Source organism: Lactuca saligna, chromosome 5 (assembly GCF_052625555.1).
Source record: "Lactuca saligna cultivar CGN05327 chromosome 5, ASM5262555v1, whole genome shotgun sequence".
Taxonomy (NCBI): Eukaryota; Viridiplantae; Streptophyta; class Magnoliopsida; order Asterales; family Asteraceae; genus Lactuca; species Lactuca saligna.
This window is the reverse complement of record NC_136421.1, coordinates 92132032-92147204: the sequence shown is the minus strand read 5'-3', so window position 1 is coordinate 92147204 and position 15173 is coordinate 92132032.

The following is a 15173-nucleotide window of genomic DNA, read 5'->3' as shown; positions in this document are numbered from 1 at the left end:
ACTGAGACACATGGAAAGTGTTGTGGATCTGGCTAAGCTCTGCCGGAAGATCCAACCGATAAGCAACCCGACCCACTCGGGCCAAAACCCTGAAAGGACCAATGAACCTGGGCCCCAGCTTTCCCCTCTTCCGAAACCCGATGACACCCTTCCAAGGTGAGACCTTCAGAAGGACCATACCACCTACCCGAAACTCCAAGTCTGAACGCCTCCTGTCGGTGTAGCTCTTCTGCCGACTCTACGCAGTCTGCATTCTACTACGAACCTGCTGAATCAACTCGGTCGTCTTGAGCACCACCTCCGTGCTCCCAATGACTCGCTGACCGACCTCGCCCCAACAAATCGGTGTCCTGCACTTCCTCCCATAAAGCATCTCAAAGGGAGGTCAATCAATGCTCGCATGATAACTGTTGTTATACGAAAATTCCGCTAACGGAAGATACGTATCCCAACTGCCACCGAAGTCTAGGACACATGCCCGGAGCATGTCCTCGAGAGTCTGAATCGTCCTCTCACTCTGCCCGTCTGTCTGAGGGTGGAAAGCGGTGCTAAAATGGAGACGAGTACCCATCTCATCATGAAACCGCTTCCAGAATCTAGATGTAAAACGAACGTCTCGATCTGACACCACCGATATCGGCACTCCATGACGTGCAACAACTTCCCGCACATAAATATCAGCTAACTTTTCCGCCGATATGCTCTCCTGGATCGGTATGAAATGAGCACTCTTCGTCAACCGATCCACTACCACCCAAATCGAATCTACCCCACGTGCGGTCCTGGGAAGCTTGGTGATAAAATCCATGGTGATGTCCTCCTATTTCCACACGGGAATGTCTAACGGCTGCATCTTGTTGTGAGGCCTCTCGTGTTCTGCCTTGACCTTTTTGCAGGTCAGGCACCGCTCTACATACCAAGCAACATCCCGCTTCATGCAGGGCCACCAATAATCGGGTCGAAGATCTCTATACATCTTCGTTGCCCCTAGGTGGATAGAAAATCGAGACTTATGAGCCTCGTCCATCAACACCTGCCGTACTCCGCCCCTGTACGGTACCCACACTCTGCCATGAAGGGTCAACAACCCCTGACTATCATAATCAAACGAAGCTACTCGGCCCACTATCCTCTCACACTTCTGCCTCTCCTCCTTGAGGCCCTCAACCTGAGCCTCCCTGATCCGTTCCAACAGTGGAGTAACCACTGTCATCCTCAGACATAGGTCTCTGATAGGGGCTGCTGATGCCTTTCGGCTCAAGGCGTCGGCCACTACGTTGGCCTTCCCTGGATGGTAAAGGATTTCATAATCATAATCCTTTAGCACATCCAACCACCTCCTCTACCTCATGTTTAGACTCGGCTGGTCCATAAGGTATCTCAAACTCTTGTGATCCGTGTAGATGGTACAAAGGACCCCATAAAGGTAATGTCTCCAAATCTTGAGGGCAAAACCACTGCCCCCAGCTCTAAATCGTGGGTAGGATAGTTAGCCTCGTGAGGCTTCAACTGTCTCGAGGTGTAAGCTATCACATGCCCCCGCTGCATCAATACTGCTCCCATACTTGTGATTGAGGCATCACAGTAGACTACAAAATCCTCTATTCCCTCTGGTAGGGTAAGAATCGGAGCCTCGCACAACCTCTGCCAGAGGGTCTCAAATGTTGCCTGCTGCTCAGGCCCCCAACGAAACACCACCGACTTCCTAGTAAATCGGGTGAGCGGTACTGCTATCTTGGAGAAATCCTAAATGAATCTTCTGTAGTACCCTACCAAACCTAGGAAGCTCCGAATCTCGGATGGAGACTTCAGGACTTCCCACTGCATCACTGCCTCTATCTTGGCCGGATCTACCAAGATACCCTTCTGGTTGATGAGGTGACCAAGGAACTACACCTCACACAACCAAAACTCACACTTGGAGAACTTTGCGAAAAGTCTCTCCCTTCTCAAAACTTCTAGTACCTCCCTCAGGTGCTCCTCATGCTGCTCCTGAGTCTTGGAATACACCAAGATATCATCTATGAATACTATCACAGACCGATCCAGCATCGGTCTGCATACGCGATTCACGAGATCGATGAATGCGGCTGGAGCATTAGTGAGCCCAAAAGGCATCACCACAAACTCATAATGACCATAATGGGTCCTGAAAGCAGTCTTTTGCACATCTTCACCTCTAACTCGCATCTGGTGATATCCGGAGCGTAAATCGATCTTGGAGAACCAAGATGCCCCCTGAAGCTGATCAAACAAATCATCTATCCTCGGGAGGGGATAACGGTTCTTCACCGTTACCTTATTCAACTCCCGGTAGTCAATGCACATACGGTGCGACCCATCCTTCTTCTTCACAAACAGGATCAGCGCTCCCCAAGGTGAATTACTCGGCCGAATAAAACCCTTGTCTAGCAACTCCTGCAGCAGCGTAGACAACTCCTGCATCTCAGGGGGAGCTAACCGGTACGGTGCCTTCGTTATCGGAGCCGCACCAGGAATTAGATCGATCCCAAACTCGACCTGCCTCTCAGGAGGTATTCCTGGTAAATCCTCCGGGAATACATCCGGAAAGTCTCGCACTACCGGAACATCGTCAACTCTCGTCTTGCCCTTCTCCCGGGCATCCAAGACATAAGCTACATAACCGGAACAACCCTGCAGAAAATAGCGCCTCGCCCTCGCGGCTGAACAAAAAGTTGGTCCACGCTGTGGCCTTTCGCCCTGAATCACTAACTCTCCCCCACTGGGAGTGCGAACCTTCACTAGTTGTAACTCGTAGTCAATCACTGCCCCGTTGGGACTCAACTAATCCATGCCCACTATAACCTTATTCCCTCGTAGGGGAATAGGGACCAAATCCACCGAGAACTGCTCATCGAAGAACTGAAGAGAACATCCTCTATGCACCCTGGCGACCCTTACGGTCCTGTCATATGCTATCTCGACCTCTAGTGGACAATCCAGCTCCCCTGGAGCTCTACTAAATCTCTTGCTAAGCGCTAGCGATACAAACGATCGGGTAGCCCCCGAATCAAATAATACTGTAGCAGAAATGTCGTTCACAGAGAACGACCCTATACAAAACATATAACCATAAGTAATAATCAATAATAATATAGAGATGAAGGGAAGATACATACCCATCACCACATCAGGAGTCGCTCGCGCCTCCTCTACTATCATCTGAAAAGCTCTACTCTTTGCCACTGGTGCCTCTGCTCGGCCCTGCCGGCCATCTGTAATCCTCAAAGTAGCAGGGGCAGGTGCAACCACCTTCCCTGCTACAGCTAAACTCGGACACTGGGAATTTTTATGTCCCCTATGATTGCAATGAAAGCAAATCAGATCTGATGCTGCAATAGCGGTAGTAGGAGCCGTACAATCCCTGCTCAAATGCCCAGTCCGACCGCACTTGTAGCAGCCGGAACTCTCTGCCTTGCACACCCCATCGTGCAATCTCCCACACTTGCCACATCGACTGTGGCTCTGCTGACTCATGGGTCTGTGATCTGAAACCTTGGGCTTTTTTCCCGAACTGCCTGTACCCGAAACCGCCTCCGGTTTTCTCTTCTTCTCCATCTCAAGGTCAATCTCCCTCTCCCGAGCCCTAGCAATCATGTCATCCAGTGTTTTACAGCTGGACCGACTCACAAACTGGCGGATATCGCTCTGCAACATCTCATGATAACGGGCCTTCTTCAGTTCCTCATCGGTTGCACACTGAGGAACGAGAAGAGCCCTCTCCCTGAATTTGGCGGTGATCTCCGCCACGGTCTCTGTAGTCTGGTTGAGGTCCTGAAACTCCCTGGCTAACTGCTGCACCTCGATAACCGGTGCAAACTCCACCATGAACCTGGTGGAGAAATCAGCCCAAGTCATGGCATCTAACGCTGCATCATCTCCAATGGTATGTCCGACCTCCTCCCACCAATCCCGTGCCCTGTCCTTCAGAAGACAGGACGCCAATTTAACCTTGTCCCCCTCGGGACACCTGCTCGTGCGGAAAGCATTGGCCACATCCGCCAACAATCTAGTACTCGCTATGGGGTCTCGCGCCCCGTGGTAATCTGGAGCTCCACATGCCCTGAACTCCCTGAACGTAAGTGTGCGCAACCCCATCATGGCCGCGACCTCGGCACGGAAGGTGCCCGATCTCTCATCCATCAGCTCTAGAATACCCTCCTTGATCGAACCGAAGATCACATGAGTCTGCTCCAGTATGATACGATTAACCTCAGAAGAAAGATACTCTCTGGTCTGCTCATCCAACTGCCCGGCCTCCGGGCCTGATCCTGATCCCCCTCCGGCACCTGAACTGCCGACTGCTGGCCTCGAACGCAAAACTACCATTATGAAACAAATCATAGCAACATCAGAAAACTGAAATATCTCAAGGGATCATTGATACCAATACTAGTTTCCTGGTCTTGTCTCAGCCTTCCTTGATTCGAGTACGGATCCTCTGCTTTCAGTAGTACGGGCCCATACTACCTTCCACATCTATCCGTACTTTCCTCAAGAATTTCCTTGACTCCACCAAGTCACTTCTACTACTACTTATCTCTGCTACTCTCATCCTAGGCTTGCCCTAGGGAAATCTCTGACTCTATTCAAAACAGTCCTCAGCTGCTGAAGGCCTCCATGTAATAATAATTAGTCATCACCTGAATACCATCACATGTGATGAGACTCAGATAATCCTTCGAGTAAAAGACTCGTCCCTACAACGGTTAGACTCAAACAAGAGCTGTGCAATAGGGCCAAATCCAACACTCTGAGATTATTCAACCCTGATCACATGTGATGTGACGTATTCACCTAATGGCTAACTCTCATCACTCAGAGTCCCACAAAGCACAAAGCAAGCAGCATTCGGATACAGGAACCACTCAAGCAAATCTATTCTCATAACGGGATACTATACTAGCATGCAATGCTAAGCTCATACTATCAGGCATAACCTAAACAAGCTATCCTACTATTGTCTACTTCAATACTAGCATGCAAATTTCGTAAAGCTAAAACACATATAGCAGGCACATAAGGCATCCTCCTAGATCCTTAGTCCTATTCTAGCATGTTGTTCTACTGAAATTAAAAATGGCAATCATAACATAACTTGTATGGGTAATTTGGGAGTACTTACTTGAGCTCGGTTGATCGCATACGCCACACCATTTTCCTTTTATAACAACTCTTCTTCTTTCTAAGTTCTTTTTCAAAATCATTTTCAAAAACATTTTTCTTTTGAAAATCTTTACCATTTCCTTAGTTTGAGTTCAGACACACCCGAAAGTGTATCCGAATCCCTCAAACCAAGGCTCTGATACCAACTTGAAACATCCCAAAATACGACCCAAAAATTTTTGTTTAACAATTACTAAAAATACTAAGATAATATCATAAAATAAAACTCATACGTCAATATCTCAAAACAATAGCAAAGTGTTATGTAGACTGTGTCAAAACTGTATCAAATCACATTTATGAAAAACTAAAACATCTCCCAGGACAACTGAAAACTGTGGTGTATGCGATGCCATCAACCCGATCTCTTCCCTTTGCTTGCGGAAGTACCTGAAACCAAAACTGAAACTGTAAACACGAAGCTTAGTGAGCTCCCCCAAACTACCACATACCATATAATACATATAAACACATACTGGGCCTTGCCCACTGCATCAGACCGAAGTCCGGAACTGACTGCATCGGACCGAAGTCCGGAACTGACTGAACATGGCATAGCATAAATATATCAACTAGCATGAACACATAAATTGCATACTGCATCGGGCTGTAACCCGAAACACATAACACATAAATCCTGTTTGAGCCACGAAGGCATCAAACATACTAAAAACTGTATCGGACCGAAGTCCGGAAACTACTACTAGCTAAACGGGTCGGCATTGTGGCCTTAGACCCGTTCCTACTGGAAGGAAACTCACCTCGCGATCTGGCTGCTGAGTGTATGGTTCTGGAAGCTATCTGCTGCTGCTCCGGTATCTCCCTGGCTACAATTCCACAAATACACTTAATCAAATACTAATAACTGCATTGGGGTAAAATGACTCTTTTACCCCTGGCTAAAGTCAACTCTCCTGGTCAAAGTCAACTCACAGTTGACCTGACTCGCCGAGTTGGACCGCCAACTCGCCGAGTCCCTACTCTCATTTCTCAACCCTGCTCGCTGCTACTCGTCAAGTATGGCATAAACTCGATGAGTTCCCATTCGATTATAACACTCAGGCCATCTGCATCCGACTCGCCGAGTTGTATGAACAACTTGACGAGTTGTTCTTGAATCTAAGAAGATTGTCTTAGACTCGCCGAGTCCCTCCATTACTGAGTCTAACCTCTGACTCACTGACTCCATTCTATTACTCACTGGTCCCCACTCGGAATCACTCAAAGGGGAAGGATCGGGGACTCGCGACTCGACTCGCCGAGTCCGAAGAACGACTCGCTGAGTCACATGTATGCAGTCACTAAAATCTCGATTCTGCTTAAAACCTCTGCATACAATTCCTAGATCTGAGTTCCTAAGGCTGGTTTGCCACGTAAAGTTTCCAACTTTACATGTACATTAGCATGAAAAAGGATATAAAGGCTAAAAAGGCACTTGGAAGAGTAGATTTAAGGCTATCATGCAAAATGGCTCCATAAAGGTGATAGATCTATGTTTTTGGAACTGAAACATGGCTAGATCCGAAGGCTAATCAATCTAATATGATTTCTCTACTATGAACAAGCTAAGGAATGGATAAAATGGGATAAATATGCTTATAAAGGAGAATCAATCATAGAAACAGAAGGAATCCGATTATTACCTCAATAAACTCTGAAATGGGTGCAAGACCTTGGATCTTCTTCTTCTCCTTTGGATCTAGCCTCCTTCTTCTCTTCAAAACTTCAAGATTTACACAAGAATTGCTCAAATACTCAAGGGAATGGTTAGGGTTTGCTAAATGATGCTTTGAGGGTGAAGGAGACGAGTTTGGGGGCTCATATGATGGTTTAAATAGGGTGCAAACCCAGGGATTTAGGGTTTCTACCTGGCAGGCGGACTCGCCGAGTCCCGAATATGGACTCGCCGAGTCGCCGATCTATACGCTGCTCAAGATCCCGTCTCTACTCGACGAGTCGGGCCATTAACTCGCCGAGTCCCTCTGTAAACTTCTAAAATAAATAATATAAAAACAACATACCATAGACGAGTCGTGACAGATGGAAGTCTGATTGCTGGAAGCATTGGAATAGCAACTAGAGTATGATTTTATGGTTGCTCTTTATTCATAGGGATGGAGAGTTGTGTAGTTATAATTTTGTTAAATTTGGTGTTTTTGGTAGTTTAACTGTTTTGTATTAATTATTGGGTTGGGTCCTAGGATTAGTCTTTTGGAAGTGGGTTTTTTTAAGGGCCTTTCCCCATGCATTAGCTTTTTTGGTATAATGTGGTTTTGGTGGTGCAAGGGGTTGAAGTTACTTTTTTTTCCCACAACAAATAAGCCTTTGGACTAATTCTAGGACTTGTAAGGTTTTGGGGTAAAGTTGGGTGTGTTATGAGGATTAAGAAATGGCTTGGTAGCTGGTTATGGATTGGTTGGTCTTGTTAGGGGTGGTGTTTGTATTTTTGTTTTTTGTTGTATTCTTTTAATTTTTTTTTAATAAAGTTTGTTGAGCTTTGGCTCTTTAAAAAAAAAAAAAAAGAGGAGTGTACTTACTTATAGAAAGCTTGTAAGAGTGTTTACGGTCCAAGAACACTAGTGTGTGTTCTTGGTGTTTTAAAGAACACTTGAAGATCTAAGAAAAGAGAAGATTTCATGGATGAAATCATGTATAACCACTAGATCAAGTGTTATAACAACAAATCAAGAGAATAAACACTTATATTTTTGGAAGATTTTGATGAATATGTGATGATACTTGAGAGGGAATGAAGGATTCTTGAACTTGGAAGGTAAGAAATGAAGGAGGAAAGGAGTAAACTCATACTTTAAGCACGAGTTCACGGCCACAAGGGAGTTTACGGCCCAAACTCCTAAAGTTTGGCCGTGAACACCCTATCAAGGTGTTAAATGCTTGATTGCTACCCAAAAACCCTAGAAGGTACTTCCTTTCATTTGTTGTTTTGATGAATTAAGATTAAAACAACCAAATGGACTCAAAACCGAGCTAAAAATTAGCAGAAATGAGTTTGACTTTTTATTGAAGTGTTTGACTGTAGGGTTTGTACAAATAGAAAATCCGGGTTGTCACACTATGTTATTTGCTTATGTGATATTTTCGTGAAAGACCATGGGGGAAGCCATGACACTTGGATGTAAGACCATATGGGGGAGCCCATGGCTTTTTAGGTAAAGACCATGGGGGAGCCCATGGCTTTTCAGGTAAAGACCATTGGGGAGCCTATGACGCTTTGATATCATACCATGTGGGGAGCCCATGGCTTTCCAAGTAAAGACCATAGGGGGAGCCCATGTCACTTAGGTGTAAGACCATGTGGAGGATCTCATGGCATCCTGGAGTAAGACCATGGGAGGATCCCACGGCATCCTTATATGCTTATGTGATTGATATGGTTTATGCAGCTGTTATAACTAGTATTGATTATGTAGTTATGTGGATTGTGTGGGGTAGGCTCTAGGAAACTCACTAAGCTTCGTGCTTATAATTTGGTTTATTGTTTCAGGTACCATCGATTTGGAAAGAAAGGGCACGGCTTGATCGCAGCGCACACACCCATGTTTTCCGCAATGAATCATTTTGGGATGAACTCTGATAAATGTTTTAATTAGCGATGTTTTGGAATGTTTGGAATAAATGATATCTGTGTTTTGGTTATATTAAAAATGAATTTTTTACCCATGATTTTTGGGTCATTACAATTTCTAATATTTATTTTATTGTATGCTAGTTTAGTTTACTTGCTTTCAAATTCTCCATATTCGTTTTTATGCCCTAGAATAAAACATAATAATTTTGGTGTATTTATGGATTAAAACCGAGTCTCCGATGCTTAACCATGTTTGTAACTGTTACAATTATTTTTAAATTGTGTGTGCAAATAGGATTTATTGTTTGATGGATGTGAAACCCATCAAACACCACCATCATCACCCAGTCGGATAGTAGTGGGACGTGTGAGATTTTTTAAAATAAATAAGGATGGTGATGGTGTTGTCCAAAAAAAAGTTAATCTAACAAAAATAAAATTAGAAAATTAATTAAAAGAATTTAATATTCCATTCAAATGATATTTGTTAATATATAAACATTATATATTATAAATAATATTTATTATTAATCTAATAAAAAATTAATCTAATAAAAAAGTAATTAGAAAAGGAAATTATTTAAAAGAAATTAATAATCCAATAGTATATATTAAAAATATTATTTATTGATATATAATAATCCAATAAAAGATAAATATTTCATTAAAAACAAAATTAAAAATAATAATAAAATAAAATTAATAATCCAATAAATTAATATTTGTTAATATATAAATTTTATATATTAAAATAATATTTATTAATATAATAATACAATAAAAAGAACTATTCTAATAAAAAGAAATTAAAAAAGAATTAATTAGATAAAATAATGTATAATAATTGATTAAATTAAAAAAGAAAATATGCATAAATGGTCATTGTAGTTTGGTTGCAGAAATAATCATTAAGAGTAATACTATCATTTTATAAAAATTAACAATTGATACACCACCAAACATTTTTGAAACAAAATCACACAACTTTAATGATCACAATTTTTGCAATTTTGTCTTTTGTTTAATTTTAGTTTATATTAAATATAAACATCATTTGTTTTTTAATTTATTAAACTATATATATATATATATATATATATATATATATATATATATATATATATATATAAAAGTTCTGAAATTTTTTAAAACTAAAGTGGCACATTTTTGGTCACTTTTAGTCCTCCATTATTTACAATATCGACCCTTCATCTTTATGCTTTTGTTCACAAACAACCCTTTAACTTTGGTTTGAATTTTTCATAACCCTCACCTTATATTACATATTATTGGTATTTCTACTTACAACATTAACCCTTCACCTTTATGTTTTTGTTCACAAACAACTCTTTCACTTTGGTTTGAAAAATGGTCCATCAACTATATTTTGATCATTTTAATGTTGCTTCTTTTTTGTCTTTTTTGGTCCGTGTGATTTACCAGATTTAACACATTGAGGACAACGATGGAAACCGAAATTACTTTTTTACTCGTAATCCGATTTTTTTTATTAATTTATATTTCTCTTTTTCGTTTTAAATTAATGTTTTGTTTATTAGAAAATATCCGTCCAATACCATAAAGCCACCCACCATCTGCCATCGTCACCACCACCACCGCCAAAATTACATAAATGGTCTATATGGTTTACCCGTGGTCACAAATGCAGTCCCTACTACATAAAAAGAACAAATTACCCTCATATTAACGAACAAAAAACAACGGTCTATATTTTTCGAATTGCTTTTCCGGCTGCTGCCATACATGACAATAAAGTTCAATTTGTGATACAATTTCTTTATTTTCCTCATTTATTGTAAGAAATAATTATTTAGATTTCTTTACTTATGTAATTATATGACATTGTTTATCTTCTTTTACTGGATTATCTCAATTCTATTCAAAATGCTACTTTAATTTACAAAACAATATCTTCCGACCCCGATAACACCGGAGAATCTTTTCTAGTTTTAAAAATAAAATAGTATCTATAGACCCTCTCACTTCTCTCCTCCAATGATCGACCATTTCTAAAATGAGTAAAATCTATTACGGGTCATCTTGAGTCCCATTTGGTAGAAGGAAAATTGGTATCGTCAAACGCATTTAACGTTTTAATAATATGAAAGGCATTAAAGCAAAATATTGAATATTCCTATCATCATGAAATTAGGACCCCACAACATCGCACGTGGATCCCACCTACTTTTAGCTTACGTGTAGAACACCCGGGATTCAAGAGCCGCATATAAACACATGATTGCGGAAATGGTCACTTTTGACCCCTTGGTATTTGCTCTATTTTCACTTTACCCTCTAACTTCTATGAATTTCCTATAATATATATTACAAAATTATATCTTTGCGTCATAGATTTATGTTTTAAAAAAACACATAATACAACATTTCTTTAACGATTTCATGTCACATCCATCCAAAGCCATCAACCATATTAGGCAAAATTTGGAACATGAACTTGTCTATCAGGTTAGAGACATTCGTTGTAGAATTCTACGCCTTAACTACTTGGTTCCCTTAAATATCATTTGGTGTGGAATAGAACTAGATAAAACAGAATAAAAGGCTTTCAATATGTGTTTGGTAGAGATTAAAAAGAGCAAAATAATATGTTGATCGAGTCAAGTGGAACAACAGCTTATTGGAGTTTTAGTCCCACCCAAAATGATGAAACTCGATGGAACACGCTACTTCCTCTTCAATTTGACAAAACAACCCCTCGACTATATTGTCTCCTTCATAACTCGATGGAACACACCAAACGCTATATAAATTATATACGTTCGGTCCAGTCCAGTCCAATTTAGTTCATTTCTGTCCAATTTCGTCTAACCATATCCATGTACCAAACGCTACCTTAAATATTTAACATCATGGGAACTTGGGATGGTGTTTCTAGTTAAATATACCTCATAATAATTTTTTTATGTAGTCAACTTTGTATCTCTCAAGTTACATGTTGTTCGATAATGCGTAATGTCTTCAATAAAAAAATGAATATTCTACTGCATCCTTGTATCCATCTTTGTATCTATGAAAATATAAGGTTAATATGAAACAAATACCTTATATTAGGTTGTGGCTTCGTTTTCTCATGATCTCCTTATTTGTGATTGTCATGTGGAGGTTTGCTAAAATTATGTTTCATATTAGGGCTTACTAAAATTGCGCTTTGCTTTTTGCAGGGCGTTGGTGGTGTCGCTGAATAAAGATGGAGCCACCAATTGAAAACCTGAATTTCAAATCTTCAAAGCCAAAAAGATAGAACTGGTAGCAATTATATGCATAATGGAGGGTTTGGTATAGTTGTATTGATTGTAACTTCAACTGCAAATGTTCAATTTTTCTTTATTGTTTTGCTTATTAAGATTATTTTCATGTTTAATTTTCTTTCTTGGTTAATAAATTTTGAATTAGTACACAAATTGATATTCGTTTGTGGGGTCTATTTTTAAATGTTGGTTTTTGAAGGTTTGAATTAGCCCATTTGTTGCAATAGTAGCAGCAAATCTGAATTTTCTTTTTGGATTTTTCCCATGGTCGGTGGGAGAATCTTAATTTCTAAAGGTGTGAGTTAGCCCGTTTATGTTTAAGACATGTGTTCCATATTGTCAGTAACTTCTCATTTTCGAATGTTCAATTGTAAATCACCTTTTTTGATGTAACTCTTATCAGGTTATATATTTCTATTTAATTACAGGCAATCGGTCGTTAGACTGTTACACCCCTTATCAGAAAGAAAACTTATCCATGGTACTCCCTTTCAACTTGATGGTTTTCATTTTATTTGGAGAAACACTCACATCAATAACTAACGAGTTGTTGTTATTTATTCTTGATTTCCTTTCTAGAATCTATATACTTAGCTTGAAGGTCTCCAAAAGTTAGAATAAGTTGTACATGGGGAGTAAAGTTAAGAGTGTGGATTTGGGGGATTTTCAAACTAGATATGTTACTAAATTCAACACTATTATTGCAATATGTATGTTCTCTACAGTAAATTATTTGGGAGTAACATTATGTGTTTTTGTTGCATACAACAACAAGTGCTTAAGACCCTTCCTCTAACTTTGCCACTGTAAGATTACCTAACTCCTCTTGTATTTAAATTAAAACTACCATTTTACCGCTAACTCCATACGTCCACTTTGCAGACCCGCCACCTTGCCTCCACCATCAGACACCACATATGTTGTCATAACTCTGCCAGAGAATGTCTTATGTATGGTTAAGCGCCATCACATTTGCTTGCAAGAACCAATCTGGAAGGTACTATACAACAATAGATTATTGATATGTGTTGTGGAATATAAAATAGGGACACTTTCATTTATGTCCCCTTTAATAACTAATTACTATAATAACTTGAATTCTCATAAGTTAAAACCCCTCATTTAGATATATTGGCTTGATAACTTGATTTTAGTTTGAGTTTGAACTTTTCCTGTCAACATAGACCTTTCAAAATTTAGGATTCCCCCTTTTTGAAGTATAATGTTACAGATGTATTATGATGTTGTGGTGCAATCTATACGAATTTTTTTCATCACGCCAGCAACTTGTATGTATACTAAAAAGTAGTATTAAAATTTTAGATAACTAGATCCCAATGGTAGATAGTAGAAACATTTATTGTAAATAAAAAAAGCTTTATATCATTAGATACTTTGTAACAATGCTAATTGCAATTCTACATTGGATTAAAATGATGAAAATAGTGTAGTTTCATATCTTCAAAATAACACTCGATATTTTTTAGCTAGCTAATGATATATGAATAACAATATTAAGCTAATTAAATATGGTGCCACATAGAACCCTACCAAAATTATTACTCTTGTAAGCACTACTTACAATCTTATAATTTTCTATAATATATCAGTAACAAGTCTTTAGATGCATAAAAATATAGCAGCAATGATATATAATTCTAATTTCAAAAAATATTTTGTTTCATTTATTCATTCTCTTATTTTTTTTAAAAGAAAATTTCATTTTTTTTATTAAAAGCATTGTATTTGAAAGAATAATGCTATAATTGGGCATACTTTAAAAAATTTCACCAAATTATAACATTGTACTTTTAAAAATTTGCTTTAATAAGAAAAAAAAACAAATTATAACATTATTTGATGGTTTTTAGGCAACCTACTTTTTGTTTATGGCTTTTTTGGCTGCCTGCATATGGAGCACAAGTTGAATCCAACTACAAAAAGGCTGTGAATCCAACTACAAAAAATCTGAGAGATCGATGTCATAGGCACAAATAACCGATCCAACCATATGAAGATATTATGCCATATTTGAGTAGCTAGGTCGCAAAATAGGAACAAATGAGGAGCAGTTTCTGAATCTCCATTACAAACAGGACAATTGATCGAAGGAACATCAATTCCTTTATCAACTAGAGATTGTCTTACAAGAAACCGATTTAACATCAACCTCCAAATGAAAATATTGGCTTTTCTTGGTGCAAAAGTGTTCCATCTCATTCCATAATTTGAAGTAGAAGTGAAAAGGTCATCAAGAGCTTTCCTAACATTAGAAACCAAAAAAACTCACGTGCTATTCAAACACCAACTCCATGAATATGTATGGGAACTAAAAGTAACATTCTCAATCAAAGAATTCAAGTCCATGAGTTGATGAGATTCCGACCCTCCGTTTATCACGCCTCCACTCCCACTGCCAACCACCCTCATGCATATGGTCCGAGATGAAACAATCTTTATTCAGGTCTAAAGAGAAAAGACGTGAGAATCTTTGTTTTAATGACATATTTCCATTCCATATATCATACCAAAAGCGAATCGAGCAACCATCACCAATAACTCAAATATCGGTACTATAAGGGATAACACCTGCCCAATATATATAATTAAATAATTTCAAGATCCTGGCCCACACACCCGAACTATGCCCCAAGGAATCACCAAAATGAATCCCATTTTGTTTATTATGAACCGAATTAACGACTTTAACCCATAAAGAACCCTTATCAGTAAGATATCTCTATTGTCAGTTTTGGAGAAGAGCATGATTAAAAATCCCCAGCCTACCAATGTCTAAACCTCCTTTATCTCTAGAGGCCATAATGAGGTCCCATTTCACCCAAGACATCAGTATCAGACCCTTTAATAAATGAGAACTCAAACTCTCCACGTATTTTGTTTAGCACTAGTTGGCAGAAGGAAAATAAAGAAGAAATAAATCCATAGAGAGAGCCTAAAACAACCTTTAAAAACCATTAATCTCGTTCCAATAGAAAGTAAAAGAATTTTCCATTTGACAAGTCTTTCATCAAATTTCCGAATAATTGATGTCCACCCTGTAACTCTAGCTATGTTCTCAACAACGAGAATACCAAGGTAAACAGAAG